This window comes from Hyla sarda, chromosome 1, assembly GCF_029499605.1.
Source record: "Hyla sarda isolate aHylSar1 chromosome 1, aHylSar1.hap1, whole genome shotgun sequence".
Lineage (NCBI taxonomy): Eukaryota > Metazoa > Chordata > Amphibia > Anura > Hylidae > Hyla > Hyla sarda.
In genome coordinates this window covers 108,449,488-108,465,476 of record NC_079189.1, presented here as the reverse complement: position 1 = coordinate 108,465,476, position 15,989 = coordinate 108,449,488, and the positions used below count along the sequence as shown (strand labels likewise).

General features: G+C 42.5%; 1 long non-coding RNA gene across 1 annotated transcript in view; it reads left to right on the top strand.

The window, feature by feature from the left end:
• LOC130357222 (uncharacterized) overlaps positions 1–15,989 on the top strand; it is a 207,963-nt gene that overhangs the window by 140,568 nt on the left and 51,406 nt on the right. The gene's annotated exons all lie outside the window — the stretch shown is intronic.

Here is a 15,989-nt window from a genome sequence, read left to right as displayed (position 1 = left end):
ACAAAACAAATCTGTATTGTTTTATATGACTCATAATTCATTTTGATGCGGCTGTTACAGGCACGCTATGAACTTCTCAATCAAGCTTAGCTAAGATTAGAGTAATTTCTCCAAGGTCACAAAGAACTGAAACTAATTCAGACTGCATCTCAGGCAAATCCCTTTTTCATTCACCATCACACTCTGTCGCCCTTAACCACTTCACTCGATTACTTCCCATATTGTACTTTCATGCCAGTAAAGGGGTTGTCTTTAAATAACAACATATCCCTTATCTACAGTATAGGGGATATGTGCCCAACTGCTTGGACCCCCTGAAATCTTTAGACTGGGACCCAGCTCTAAGAAAAGCGCTTGCTGCTGATGGCATACTCTCTTTTCGTTTCTATAGTAGCGTTGAAGATGCCTTAGTGCTCAATTCAGAGCTCACTTAAAAAATGTTTTCTTAAATGAAGTGTGTGCCATCAACACCCGGGGCTCCATTCTGGAGATCATGGGGGTGCCTTCATTCGGAACCTCCGCGATCAGACACTGTAAAGTATAGTAACAGGGCAGAGTGGCTTCTTAGCGCCTTATCCTTGTCTTCTTTCCGCCCCACTTGGCTTAATTGACAGGCCCCTACCTATACAAAAATAAGCAAACAGGCAATCAATTCATCCGAGGTGGGCAGAAGCTAAAAGGGAGCTGGCCAATGGACACTTCTCCCTGAGCCTGGCGCTTTGAAAAGCTTTGTTTGCCCTTATATGCCACTCTTTCTTTTGAGCTTCACAGCCCACAGCATGAGGAGAGAACTAATGGATATACATTTTTTGTATCTTTTCATTAAAGGAAAACAGTCATCCTGTTCATCCACACTAAACCCAATAAACTGGGTTATAGTGTGGGTGAGAAGGAGACAGATGAGGGTCACTGATTCCTTTACATACCATTTCTCTGGAGATCTGTCCCTCCGAAGATCTGCTTCCATCTTCTGTGAATTGCACTCTGGGGACAAGCCCACCGACTCAATTTGAATAATTTGCGGAGTAAAGGTACGTATAGGATTCCTCATCGGTCTCCTGTTTACCCACACTATAACCCAGTGTACTGGGTTTAAGGTGGGTGAACAGGAGGACCGTTTTCCTTTAATAAAAAATAAGAGGGACTTTTGGTGATTTGTAACTTTTTTCTTGTTTGCTGGATTCAAATGTATTGAATTGCTAATGTAAGCCTAGCAACTCCAGTATCAGTATTTTAATGTTACTTTTCTACTTGCTGGTAAAGAAGGATATTATATTTAAAGTAGAAAAACATCCACAAGAGGACATAGTTTTAAATTAGAGGTCTGTGCAGTAATATGAGGAAGTAGTGGAGAGGGTAGTGGATGCATGGAATAGCCTTTCTGCCGAAGTTTTAGCTGCAAATACAGTGAAGGAGTTTAACCTCTTAAGGACGGCGGGCGTATCCATACACCCCCGTTTTAAAGTCCTTAAGGACTGAGGGCGTATGAAATAATTCAGCAGGCATCCCGGCACATCACAGAGGGGGGTCCTGAGACCCCCCCATGTCGGCGATCGCAGGAAATCGCATGTCAAGTCAGACATGCGATTTTCTGCTATTCCGGGCTGATCGGGTCTCTGGTGGAAACCCCCGCTCTGCCCACCCCTGGATGTCGGACAGAATGGGGGGAGAAGATGGCGTCTAGTGGTTGCCAAACAGCAACTCCCAGCATGCCCAGACAGCCAAAGGCTGTCTGGGCATGCTGGGAGTTGTAGTTTTGCAACATCTGGAGGGTCACAGTTTGGAGAGCACTATTACAGTGGTGCTCAAACGGTAGCCCTTCAGATGTTGCCAAACTACAACTCTCAGCATGCCAAGACTGCCCAGCCATGCTGGGAGTTGTAGTTCTGTAACATCTGTCCCTTCAGATTTTGCAATTTTCATGAAAATTTTGAAAATTGTTGCTATACTTTGAAGCCCTCTAATTTTTTCAATAAGTAAAAATATGTCTATTTTATGATTCCAACATAAAGTGGACATATTGTATTTGTGAATCAATATAAAATGTATTTGGAATATCCATTTTCCTTACAAGCAGAGAGTTTCAAAGTTAGAAAAATGCAAAAGTTTCTAAATTTTCATGAAATTTGAGGATTTTTCACCAAAAAAGGATGCAGTAACGACAAAAATTTACCACTAAAATAAAGTAGAATATGTCACGAAAAACTATCTCAGAATCAGAATAATCGGTAAAAGCATCCCAGAGTTATTAATGCATAAAGTGACGGTGGTCAGAATTGCGAAAAAGGGCTCAGTCCTTAAGGTGAAAAAGGGCTCAGTCCTTAAGGGGTTAAGCATGCATGGGATATGCATATGGCTTTCCTTCATATAAGATAGAGCTAGGTATAAGGCTATCCTTCATATAAGAAAGTAATAGGTATAAGGCTATCCTTTCTATAAGATAGAGATAGGCATATGGTTTTCCTTCATATAAGATAGAGATAGGCATATGGCTATCCTTCATATAAGATAGTAATAGGTATAATGCTATTCTTCATATAAGATAGAGATAGGCATATGGCTTTCCTTCATATAAGATAGTGATAGGTATAAGGCTATCCTTCATATAACATAGTGATAGGTATAAGGCTATCCTTCATATAAGATAGGGCCAGGGACTATTCATAGTATTTAAAATATTGGGCAGACTAGATGGGCCAAACGGTTCTTATCTGCCGACACTGTCTATGTTTTTATGCACAACCACACACATCTTGGACTTTCAGAGCAGTGCTGGTTGCTTTCTCTTTTTGTATATGTGGTGACGGGGTGGTGCTGGTGATAGTGTAGGGTATATTGGTATTAACCCTTTGTTGTTGTGACGCCAGGGTGCGGTTTCCTTAGGGTAATGGTCCTACTGCCAACCGTCCCACAAACGGTAGGGAAAAATAAAGCAATGTCCACAGCAAATGTTGATGAAAACTGGAATAAACTTCACTGCATATTTTATGCAAATGCAGGTAACAAAACAGTCTTTGTATAGAGGACCGTAGTTCAGGTTCCTCACAGGTTTGCTGGGACTTCTGAATGCAATGAGCTTTGATTTGCTAGCCACTGTGCTACTGTATTTATGATAATTGAGTTGCAGTAGTCACACAGGATTTTATTAGTTTTGAGCTGGATAACTCACGGTTTAGTGGCTGCAGAAGATAAGGCTTCAGGCCTAGCTTGAATTGATGATGAGATATGAGATGTGCTTGGCTTTATAATCCAGAACTAAGAGAGAAAATTTAGTGGCAGCAGCCCCTTATATATTAAGGGGGGTGGGACAAAGCTCATTGGATAGCCAAACCTATCAGTCCTGACCCCTGGAACTCTGGGTATATCACATTACCCAAAGGTCCTTAAACCATAGCATAACAAAAATCAAAGGCACGTGACCTCTAAGGTCCTATACAGAGGTATCCTAGATTAATTAAATATATAAATATATACATTAAATATTACCATATTAAGAGGTGACTAGGGGTTAGCCCTTCAGGAGAGCCCATTAGCATGGTGGAACTCTGGCTGAGGTGACTCCAGACAAAGGGACAGGACAAAGTCCTGTACCGGGACACCACATATAAAAGAAGAAATTGGGGCTCAGGGTCATGAATATTGAACCAAGTGCCCTTGTGAGTCAACAGGGACACAAGATAGCAATATAAAATAAAAATATATATAAAATATATAATGGCAAAAAAGGGCTAATAAAATAGGGCTAGTGAAATAAAACAATAAAATGTGGCCACACACTATAATGAATACAACCTGGATAAAATACTGCGCAGTATATTGTGCTTTTTGTTCTGTTTTAGAGTGCTCACTCTTATCATGCAACTGAATTCAGTAAGCCAGTAATGTCCAGGTATGGTGGCAAGTCTATGACTCCCTGATTCGGAAGTGTGGAAAGATGCAAAGTCTCTGTGCAATGTTATTAGTTGTACTGCAATATTAGGTAACAGTTGTGCTGGTAGGTGGATAGTTCCTTGAGATGCGTGTCAGTTGTAGTCCACGTTCCGGTGTCTCCTGGCAGGGAGCACGCTGCTAGAGACTCGGCCGTCTCCTTCATTCGCAGCACAAGCGGCAGAGGGCTCCAGTTGTGTGGACTGCAGCGCTTCTCCTGGATGCAGCAGTAGCAGATCCCGGCAGCGTCCTCGTGTTTGAGATAGCACACGTTGTCACGGGTTGATTGGCAGGTCTTAATATAGGACCTAGCTGCTGCAAAAAGGACCTAAGGAAGTCCTGAAACATGTCCAGCTACTTATTACCCCAGTGACCACCACTACCTACAATATTGAGACCTGCCAAGCAACCCGTGACAACGCGCGCTACCTCAAACACGAGGACGCCGCCAGGATCTGCTACTGCTGCATCCAGGAGAAGCGCTGCAGTCCACACAACTGGAGCCCTCTGCCGCTCGCTCTGCGAATCAAGGAGACGGCCAAGTCTCTAGCAGCGTGCTCCCTGCCAGGAGACACTAGAACATGGACTACAACTGACACACATCTCAAGGTACCATCCACCTACCTGCACAACTGTTACCTAATATTGAAGTACAACTAATAACATTGCACAGAGACTTTGCATCTTTCTACACTCCTGAATCAGGGAGTCATAGACTTGTCACCATACCTGGACATTACTGGCTTACTGAATTCAGTTGCATGAAAAGAGTGAGCACTCTAAAACAGAACAATAAGCACAATATTTTATATTGCTATCTTGTGTCCCTGTGAGTCACAGCACATAACGCTGATTTATATATTATTTTTTAAACATTAATAAATACTATTTGGTTCAATATTCATGACCCTGAACCCCAATTTCTTCTTTTAATCTGCCTATTGTTCAACACCGTGGGTATAGTCTAACAAGAGCCTCTCCAACATTTTTTATATTGCATTTCTTTTTGTGTGGTTGAGGTGCTATTACGTTTACTTGTGGGTCCTTGGCATATAAGGTTAAAGATACTTCTTTGTAAACACATCACCAGCACAAAGACCATCACCTTTATTAATTATTCCAAATGGAAAGGAATGTCCAACACGCTTAAGAATTCCATATAATTTCAGTGTATTGCAAATCCATTATAAGGACACACATCTCAAACAAAAAAAAAGTTAGCTTCATGCGTTTCAGGGATAACCTCCTCAATAAGCCTGGATTGATAGAGCATTGGGCATTTCTTTCCGTTTGCATATATTGGCCTCTGCACCTGTTTGGCGTCCGAGTGCTCCCAGCTGGATCAATTGGTGATAAGCTGACTGAACCTGGTATGTTCAGTAACTATTGGTTCCATGTGATCACCATTGTATTGTTACCCCTTCCTATAATTTCCTTCCCTTACCCAGTGGTTTTAATTTTACAGTATGGCCAAGTGGTATATCTGTATATATATATATATATATATATATATATATATATATATATATATATAGGGTTTTCTGCAAATGCCATACTCATTTGATGTCATCCTTCCCCAGAGACTTAAATAAGGGAGAAAATGGCTAAAAATTATGGGAGGAGTAATTACATGCAGAGCTCAAGTAAGACAGTTCTAACATTACTTTCCAGTTCTGTTCTCAGCAAAACCATATGTAATAAAAGCTTTATAGCATTTTTTGCAGTTGTGGTGTTCAACATGTATATAGGTTGACTATTAATATGCTTATGTGCCACCTAGATTTTTTCACTGACTAGAGAAAGATACTTGATTTAATAACCACCCTCAGCTTATAGCCAGGGATAATTTGTTTTATCTCCCTACCAGCTATCTGCCCATGTCCGCAGCTCTGAGCATAATACAGTCATGGCCGTAAATGTTGGCACCCCTGAAATTTTTCTAGAAAATCAAGTTTTTCTCACAGAAAAGGATTGTTTATTCCCTTTGTGTGTATTGAAACTAAACAAAAAAAAAGGGAGGAAAAAAAACAAATTGGACATAGTGTCACACCAAACTCCAAAAATGGGCTGGATAAAGTTATTGGCACCCTTTCAAAATTGTGGAAAAATAAGATTGTTTCAAGCATGTGATGCTTCTTTAAACTCACCTGGGGCAAGTAACAGGTGTGGGCAATATAAAAATCACACCGGAAAGCAGATAAAAAGGAGAGAAGTTCACTTAGTCTTTGCATTGTGTGTCTGTGTGTGCCACACTAAGCATGGACAACAGAAACAGGAGAAGAGAACTGTCTGAGGACTTTAGAACCAAAATTGTGGAAAAATATCAACAATCTCAAGGTTACAAGTCCATCTCAAGAGATCTAGATTTGCCTTTGTCCACAGTGCGAAACATTATCAAGAAGTTTGCAACCAATGGCACTGTAGCTAATCTTCCTGGGCGTGGACGGAAAAGAAAAATTGATGAAAGGTCTCAACGCAGGATAGTCCGGATGGTGGATAAGCAGCCTCAAACAAGTTCCAAAGATATTCAAGCTGTACTGCAGGCTCAGGGAGCATCAGTGTCAGCACGAACTACCCGTCGACATTTAAATGAAATGAAACGCTATGGCATGAGACCCAGGAGGACCCCACTGCTGAAACAAAGACATAAAAAAGCAAGACTACATTTTGCCAAAATGAACTTGAGTAAGCCAAAATCCTTCTGGGAAAACATCTTCTGGACAGATGAGACCAAGATAGAGCTTTTTGGTAAAGCATATCAGTCTACTGTTTACTGAAAAATGGAATGAGGCCTACAAAGAAAAGAACATAGTACCTACAGTGAAATATGGTGGAGGTTCAATGACGTTTTGGGGTTGTTTTGCTGCCTCTGTCACTGGGTGCCTTGAATGTGTGCAAGGCATCATGAAATCTGAGGATTACCAATGGATTTTGGGTCCCACTGTAGAGCCCAGTGTCAGAAAGCTGGGTTTGCGTCCGAGATCTTGGGTCTTCCAGCAGGACAATGACCCCAAACATAAGTCAAAAAGCAACCAGAAATGGATGGCAACAAAGCGCTGGAGAGTTCTGAAGTGGCCAGCATGGAGTCCAGATCTAAATCCCATTGAACACCTGTGGAGAGATCTTCAAATTGATGTTGGGAAAAGGCACCCTTCCAATAAGAGACCTGGAGCAGTTTGCAAAGGAAGAGTGGTCCAGCATTCCGGCTGAGAGGTGTAAGAAGCTTATTGATGGTTATAGAAAGCGACTGATTTCAGAATATTAAGTTAAGGGTGCCAATAATTTTGTCCAGCCCATTTTGGGGGTTTGGTGTGACGTCATGTCCAATTAGCTTTTTCCCCTCCCTTTTTTGGTTTAGTTCCAATACACACAAAGGGAATAAACATGTGTATCGCAAAACATGTGTTACTGCAATCCTTTTCTGTGAGAAATACTTCAGAAATTCAGGGGTACCAACATTTACGGCCATGACTGTATAAAGTTGACAGATTCCTTTAAATGAACTTGTTAAGGACCCATGACGTACCGGTACGTCACGAGTCCGCTCCCGTTCTATAACGCGGGGCCACGGCGTGGGTCATAGCAGGTCGGGCCCGGCCTCTAACAACTGTTATTGTTAGAGGCCGGGACCCGTGGCTAATAGCGCGCGGCATTGATGCGCGGTGCCGCCTGCTATTAACCCTTTAGAAGCGGCGTTCAAAGTTGATCGCCGCGTCTAAAGTGAAACTAAGAGCATAGAGGGAACAGACTGTACAGCATTCACCAGGAATTTTCGCCGGGATGGCACTTTCTTTATTGCATACGAGACGGAATTACAGCAGCATGCTCGGAAGAAGAAGAACGCGAGCTCAGAGAGCTCGTGGGTAGCCGGTTTCGCGGGTGTCCGCATGGTCACGCCCACTAAACTCTGTTCTCTATGTGTCTGCATAAAGTGAAACTAAAATGTTTCCTCGCCTCCTCGCTGTCCGATCGATGAATGACTGCTCAGTGCCTGAGATCCAGGCATGAGCAGTCAAGCGACAGAATCATCGATCAGTGGGTTCCTTTGAGAAACCACTTATCAATATAAAAGATCAGTGTGTGCAGTGTTATAGTCCCCTATGGGAGCTATAACACTGCAAAAAACAAGTGCAAAAAAAAGTGAATGAAGATCATTTAACCCCTTCCCTAATAAAAGTTTAAATCACCCCCTTTTCCCATAAAAACAAAAACAAACAGTGTAAATAAAAATAAACATATATGGTATCGCCGCGTGTGGAAATGTCCGAATTATAAAAATATATCATTAATTAAACCGCAAGGTCAATGGCGTATGCGCAACAATATTCCAAAGTCCAAAATAGTGCATTTTTGGTCACTTTTTCGATCATGAAGAAATGAATGAAAAGCGATCAAAAAGTCCAATCAATACAAAAATGGTACCGCTAAAAACTTCAGATCACGGCGCCAAAGATGAGCCCTCATACCGCCCCATACGCGGAAAAATAAAAATTGTCAGAAGATGACAATTTTAAACATATAAGTTTTCCTGCATGTAGTTATGATTTTTTCCAGAAGTACGAAAAAATCAAACCTATATAAGTAGGGTATCATTTTATTCGTATGGACCTACAGAATAAAGATTAAGTGTTTTACCGACAAATGTACTGTGTAGAAACGGAAGACCCCAAATTTACAAAATGGCGTTTCTTTTTTTCAATTTTGTCTCAATTTTTTTTCCCGTTTCACCGTAGATATTTGGGTAAAATTATATGGATTTTTAGGTGCAAAATTTAAAGAGTTATGATTTTTTAAAAGTAAGGAGGAAAAACCAAAAATGCAAAAAAGGAAAAAACCCCGGGTCCTTAAAGGGAACCAATCATCAGATTTTACCCTATATAATGCTTGGTAAAGCGTTATATAGGGTAAAATTGTTGTCCTCACCATCCCCCGGGGGCCGCTCCTGCGCCAAGGGATGGTGAAGATATGAAGTTATAAACTAGTCACCGCCGCAGCCGTAAGTAGTCACCTGAGCGGGGAGCTCTTCTCACCAACTCCCGTTCTTTGGCCGGGAGCGACGCCCCCTCCGCTTGATTGATGGGCCGCTTCATTGTTCTGCTCACTGAACAGACGGAGCAGAGCGATGACGCGGCCCGTCAATCAAGCGGAGGGGGCGTCACTCCCGGCCAAAGAACGGGAGTTGGTGAGTGGAGCTCCCCGCTCAGGTGACTACTTACGGCGGCGGCGGTGACTAGTTTATAACTTCATATCTTCACCATCCCTGGGGGCAGGAGCGTCCCCTGGGAATGATGAAAATAAAGATTTTACCCTATATAACGCTTTGCCAAGCGTTATATAGGGTAAAATCTGATGATTGGTTCCCTTTAAGGGGTTAAAATATCTTCACTGTCTTAAACCACCACTGGGGAAACTATGGGAATCTCAGCAGTATGCAGTAAGCTCCAAAGTTTACCATAGTGGAGGCAGAAATTTATTTTTATTATTGTGTGAAGAGATGCAGGTAACTCAGAGCCCTACTAGGATACATTATAATACAAATCAGCACAGAAAGTTGAAACTACAATGTACATGGACTAGTCATCTGATATATGCCATCTGATATATGTCTAGGATTTTTTGTATTTTTCCTACTCTGTCTCCCAGTATGGTTTTCCGTGTCTTGGTTTTTCTTGTCTAGTGTAATTTTTAGCTAACTTTTTAATACAGTTTTCATATTTGAAGTGTTTTCTCTATTTGTAATGTGTTTCATGCTTTAGCAACAGTTCCCAGAGTAACTCTCTCTATGTGCTGTAAGATGGGTCTTCAGTGGTTGCCATTGTTTAGATGACATAATCAGGCAGAAAAGAATGGGTCTAATATATGTTTAGAAGTAATGTACATTGTGAAGATTATCCGATCTAAACTTACAGACGCTGTGTATAAATGATATAGGAACAATGGGGTAAATATAGGGTGATTCAAAAAAGATGGTGCAAAGTTATAGCTTGGGTGTTCCTACCCAAGAGAATATACACTGCAATATAAACTGACATTTTGTAATATATGCCATACTGTGGTTTGTGGAAGGAGAAGTATATGTCCTTCCTCTCCCATTCCTTTTGGATCCACTTCTGGCTTTGGCTCAAAAACTGCAGTGGCAGAACTCCAGAAATCCTGTGTGGAAACCTAGCCTTTCTATGGATCTTTACTAAGAATCAAGTACACAGACACGGGATTGGCTGTCTGTAAACCAATTACAGATCTTTACTACAGGCACCATCCGTTATGAATCCCCCTGCTTTATTGACAAATATGTGAGACGGCCATTAGAACCTTTCAGTAGTGCAGCCTCAGACTTTTTGGACCTTTACTTTTAATGGGCACTGTCACTAAAATAAACTTTTTATATGTCATAGAGTCATGTCAACATTTTTATTAGCTGGGGTTTCAGTACTTAAATCCCCACTGATCGCTAGATATGGCCGGGAGAAGTGTACGCTAATTCTCTTCCAGCTCTGTCAACTTCGCCCCCCTTGTTCTAGAAATCAGTAGGTGTCTGAACACCCAGGCCCCCACTGATCAAATGTTTTGATGTTTTTTTGTTTTGTTTTTAATGAAAGGGGCATTATGCAACCATTACTCAATATACAGTAGATGTTAAAAATATATAGCATGTTTTATTTAGGGACAAATGCTTTTGTGGCCTGGTACAGATTAAGCACACCTCACCCCAGGGAAACTGACAGCAATATCACCCACACTTATCTGAATATACAAGTTGCCCCATTCCTGAGCAATCTGTATTTTGCTATGGGGATTTGTTCCTGCTCTGGACAGTTCCTGACATGGACAGAGGTGTCAGCAGAGAGCACTGTGGTCAGACAGAAAATAACTATACAACTTCCTCTCTAGCAGACCCCAGTACTGGAAGGATTAAGATTTTTAAATAGAAGTCATTTACCAATCTGTTTTCCACCAGAGTACCCCTTTATATTTAGGATAGTGTAGGTGATGCTACTGTCATTTCCCTTGGAAGCTGGCAGCCTACCTGTAACATTTAATAGCTTTGCTAGCACAGTTCCCTATAAACCGGGTAATACAAAATACCATCTCTAATAATAATAACAAAATGCAGACAGATGTAAAGGGCCACAGAGCATTTAGACTAGAGCAACAACGATTTATCGATAAAATCAATTAAATTTGATAATGGAATTCGTTGTTGACGAATCCCGTTATCGAATAATCGCCCGATTCGTTGTCCGCAGCCAGGAGGCTGCTGTGGTCAGGCTTGAGTTCCGAAAATGCTGCAGCAACCTCAGTGACAGTGAGTCCCTGTGGAAATTGTATCACCCAACGCCCGGGACATGCAGTTTTGGTGTGACGGGCAGGTGAATTCTTCAGGCATTTAGCCCTGCTTCGGGCAAGAAGGGCCAAATTCCTATGGAATTCACATAAAACGGGGCAATCGGTTTTGCCCTGTAACTAAACTCCTATAGGCTGCAGCTGTGTGCTGCAGCCTATAGTGAGCCGTGCAGAACAACAGCGTTTCGGCGTAGGCGCGTGCGATGACGTCACTCATCGTGCACACCTCCGTCCGGACCGAGGATGCGGTCCATTAATGATAATGACCACGAGCCCCTGAGCCAGCCGAAGCGCACATGGGGGCAGAGTACAGGTAGCAGGGGATCAGAGAGGAGGGGAGGTTTGGTAATAATGTGGTACAGGAAAGGGGAGGGGGTTATGCTGACATGGGGGGCATCAGAGGTGGGGTATAATGACATGGGACATCGGAGGGGGGGAATATAATGACATAGGAGTCATTAGAGGGGGTATAATGGCTCAGGGAGCATCAGAGAGGGGGATATAATGGCACAGGGGGCATCAGAGGGGGGTAATATAATGGCTCTACTTAATAAAGTGTGTGCAATGCACACCGCATTACCCATGGGGGTATGTGCAGAGCATTGCACCCTTGTGCATGTAGTACAAACTCAAGGATGCAATGCTCTGCACATACCCCCATGGGTAAAGCAGTGGGTATGTAGTACATATACACTGCTATACACATGGTAGTATGTGCAGAGCATTGCATCCTAGTGTTTGTAATACTACAGAGTCTGTACTACAGACATGGGTTGGGTGCAATGCTCTGCAGTCTGCACATACCCCCATGTGTATAGGTGTGCTATATAAAAAAAAGTAAAAATAATAATAATGTTTTTACATACTCCTGTGTCCCAGTATGGTTTTCCTTGTCGCATGGCTAACTGTCTGAACTATTAAAATCAAGTTTTAGTAAATCATTAACATTTTATTTTATTAGTTCAGACAGTTACCCATGCTGCAATATCAAATTTACGCTGGTTTCTGTACAGGTTCATTAATAATGATCCTGTACAGCAACCGGCGTATACGTCACATCACATGCTAGAAACTTTTAATATGGCCATTGTACCTCATTTTGGCATTTTGATGTTTTTTCCGATTAAATAATTGACAACTAATCGATTATTAAAATAATCGTTAGCTGCAGCCCTAATTTAGACAAATAGTATTAAATGGGCACTCTTAGGGCTGGGCTGTATGCCGGTTCATACCGAATACCGAATTTGTTGGGCTGCACGATATGAATTTTCCCCCATACTGCAATACCGGTTGGGCCCCTCCCCCTTGGGAATGTATTATAAGCCCAGCGCAGCACTGTCCCCACATCGGGGAACTAATTATATGTGACCCGCCAGCGCTGTTCTGCCCCCCCCCCCCCCCGATTAATCAGCCCAGCGGGGTACTACTCACATATGTCACCTTCAAGCACTGCCCTCCTCCTCTTTGTTGGGGGCCGCCGGGCGCTGGAACTCTATACTGTCTTTACTGTACGCCAGTGGTCTCCAACCTGCAGACCTCCAGATGTTGCAAAACTACAACTCCCAGCATGCCCGGACAGCCGTTTGCTGTCCGGGCATGCTGGGAGTTGTAGTTTTGCAACAGCTGGAGGTCCGCAGGTTGGAGACCACTGCTGTACGATGTATCCCTATGCCCGGGCTGCAAAAGATAAAGAAAATAAACTGTAACTTACCTACGTCAGCCACATACAGGGGACGGGAATGTCAGATAGCCGTCAGCCTATCACCGGCCGGAGCGATATCCCGCCCCGGCCAGTGATAGGCTGAGCCCACTGTCAAGTAAGGAGCTCTGGCCGGCTACTTTCATGACAGTGCGCTCAGCCTATCACTAGCTGGGGCGGGACATCACTGCGGCCGGTAATAGGCTGACGGCTGTCCGACGTTCCAGTCCCAAGGAACAGCGTGTGGCTGACATAGGTAAGTTAAAGTTTATTCTCTGTATCTTTTGCAGCCCGGGCATAGGTATACAGTGTACAGCAGTGGTCTCCAACCTGCGGACCTCCAGCTGTCCGGGCATGCTGGGAGTTGTAGTTTTGCAACAACTGGAGGTCCACAGGTTGAAGACCACTGGCGTACAGCGAGTTCCAGCGCCCGGCGGCCCCCAACAAAGAGGAGGAGAGCAGTGCTTGAAGGTGACATCTGTGAGTAGTACCCCGCTGGGCTGACAATTAATTGGGGGGAGCAGAACAGTGCTGGCGGGTCACATGATTTGGGGGGGGGGAGTCGAACACCGCACACGGAAAATACCGTGATATACCGTGGAACCTCCGAAAGTTTAAAAAAATACCGTGATACACATATTTGGTCATGCCGCCCAGCCCTAGGCATTCTCATTAAAACTAATTTTTGCTATTTCACTCCTTATGAATAAAAAATCTTTCTAATGAACTTTAGTAAAAAACTAAATGAAGTTTTCTATGTTTTATTTGTGTTTAAAAAAGCTGCCACTAGGTGTCTTCCTACTTGTCCAGAGCACATTTTACCCCATCTTTTGCACAAACTTTGTACTCCTGCTGGCCTGGCAGAAGTGCAAAATCAGGAAATGCTGAAGGAGGTGTTTGCAGCCTTATCCAATCATAGCTAATCTCACACAATGAACTTCTCTGGGCTGTGTGTAGCAGAGTGAGGGAGGAAGTTCTCCCCTGTGGCTTCAGATGATGTCATGCCTGCTGGGTAACATCCCTTCCCAGTCTGTGAATCTGACTGAGCAGAAAATACAGAGCAATATCAAGGTAGAAAACTAAAAGATAATAAAAATAAAGGCAGGGGGTGGTTTATCATGATGGAGGCAGTGAACTGGGAGGATTATAAAATGTAACAAGATTATGAGAGGTACTCTTTAAACAGCATCCAGATGCAGTGTATTAAAGGTTAATGTCTACACCCCTGGTCTGATCATGAAGATGAGTGCAGGGAGGAGATAGAGCACACTTTCAGCTGTAACTGTAGTACCCCACAGTTCTCTCTATGATAGGGCAGGGCCATTCAGGAAGCTCTCTTTCAGTATGTGTTGAGGGGGAACTATCAGCCCACTTGGCCTTGTCACTTTTTGCAACCTCTGCCGTGTCTACTGCAATGCCACTGATTATAGCGGGGTCTATAAGCATTCTGTATTAGCTTCTGTCTCATTGACACCAAGAATACATCTGCAGGATGCACCTCATTTTGTCATCAAATCAGCTGGAAATACTGACAAGGTTTCAAACAAAGCCTACAAATATAGTGTAAACAGAGCCTCATATTTACTGGTGGTCCATTTGGGTGAAATACGTTCACCCCTGCGGGATCTACAGCTAATTTTCCACTGTAAGTTTTTCGTAACAGTTTTTCTGCAACGGAATCTACAGTGGAAAATCCACAGCAGATTACAGTAAAGTCAAGATAATTTGCTGTGGAGATGCTTCATAAAATTTGGCAAACGTGAACATACCTTAACCCCTTAACGACCACGGACATAAATGTACGTCCTGGTTTGGTGGTACTTTGCGCACCAGGACGTACATTTACTTCCTGTGTATGACCGCAAGCATCGGAGCGGTGCTCGCGTCATACACGGCAGGTTCTGGCTGCTATCAGCAGCCGGGGACCCACCGGTAATGGCTGACTTCCGCGATCGCATGGATGTCCGCCTTTAACCCCTCAGATTCCGTGATCTGTACAGATCACGGCAATGCGCATGATAAAATAGATGATCGGATCACTCGCAGCGCTGCCGTGGCGATCCGATCATCTGTAATGGCGGACGGAGGTTCCCTCACCTGCATCTGTCCGTCTCCCGGCTTCTCCTGCTCTGGTCGAGCAGACCGGAGCAGGAGATAGCCGATAATACTGATCAGTGCTATGTCCTGTGCATAGCACTGAACAGTATTAGCAATCAAATGACTGCTATAGATAGTCCCCTATGGGAACATACAAAGTGTAAAAAAAAGTTGAAAAATGTAAAAAATAAAAATAAAATAAAAAGTTAAAAAATCCCCTCCCTCAATAAAAATAAAAATTGTCACTTTTTCCCATTTTACCCCCAAAAACATATTTGGTATTGCCGCATGCGTAAATGTCCGAACTATCAAAATATAATGTTAATGATCCCGTACGGTGAACGGCGTAAACGTAAAAAATTTTAAAATGTCCAAAAATGCAGCTTTTTTGTCACATTTTATTCAAGAAAATATAAATAAAAAATGGTATAAAAGTTTTATATATGCAAATGTGGTATCCATAAAAAGTACAGGTGACGACGCAAACAATGAGCCCTCATACCGCCCTTTATATGGAAAAATGAAAAAAATATAGGTGGTCAAAATAGGACGATTTTAGATTACTGATTTTGTACAAAAAGTTTTAGATTTTTTTAAAGCGGTACAAAAATATAAAAGTATCTAGCCATGGGTATCATTTTAATCATATTGACCCACAGAATAAAGAACATATTTCATTTTTACCGTAAATTGTACAGTGTGAAAACGAAACCCTCCAAAATGTGCAAAATTGTGGTTTTCATTTAAATTTTATTTCCTCCCTAAAAAAATATTTTTTGGGGTTTGACGTACATTTTATGGTAAAATGAGAGGTTTTATTACAAAGTACAATTGGTCACACAAAAAACAAGCCCTTATATGGGTCTGTAGATGAAAATATGAAAGAGTTATGGATTTTAGAAGGCGAGGAGGAAAAAAC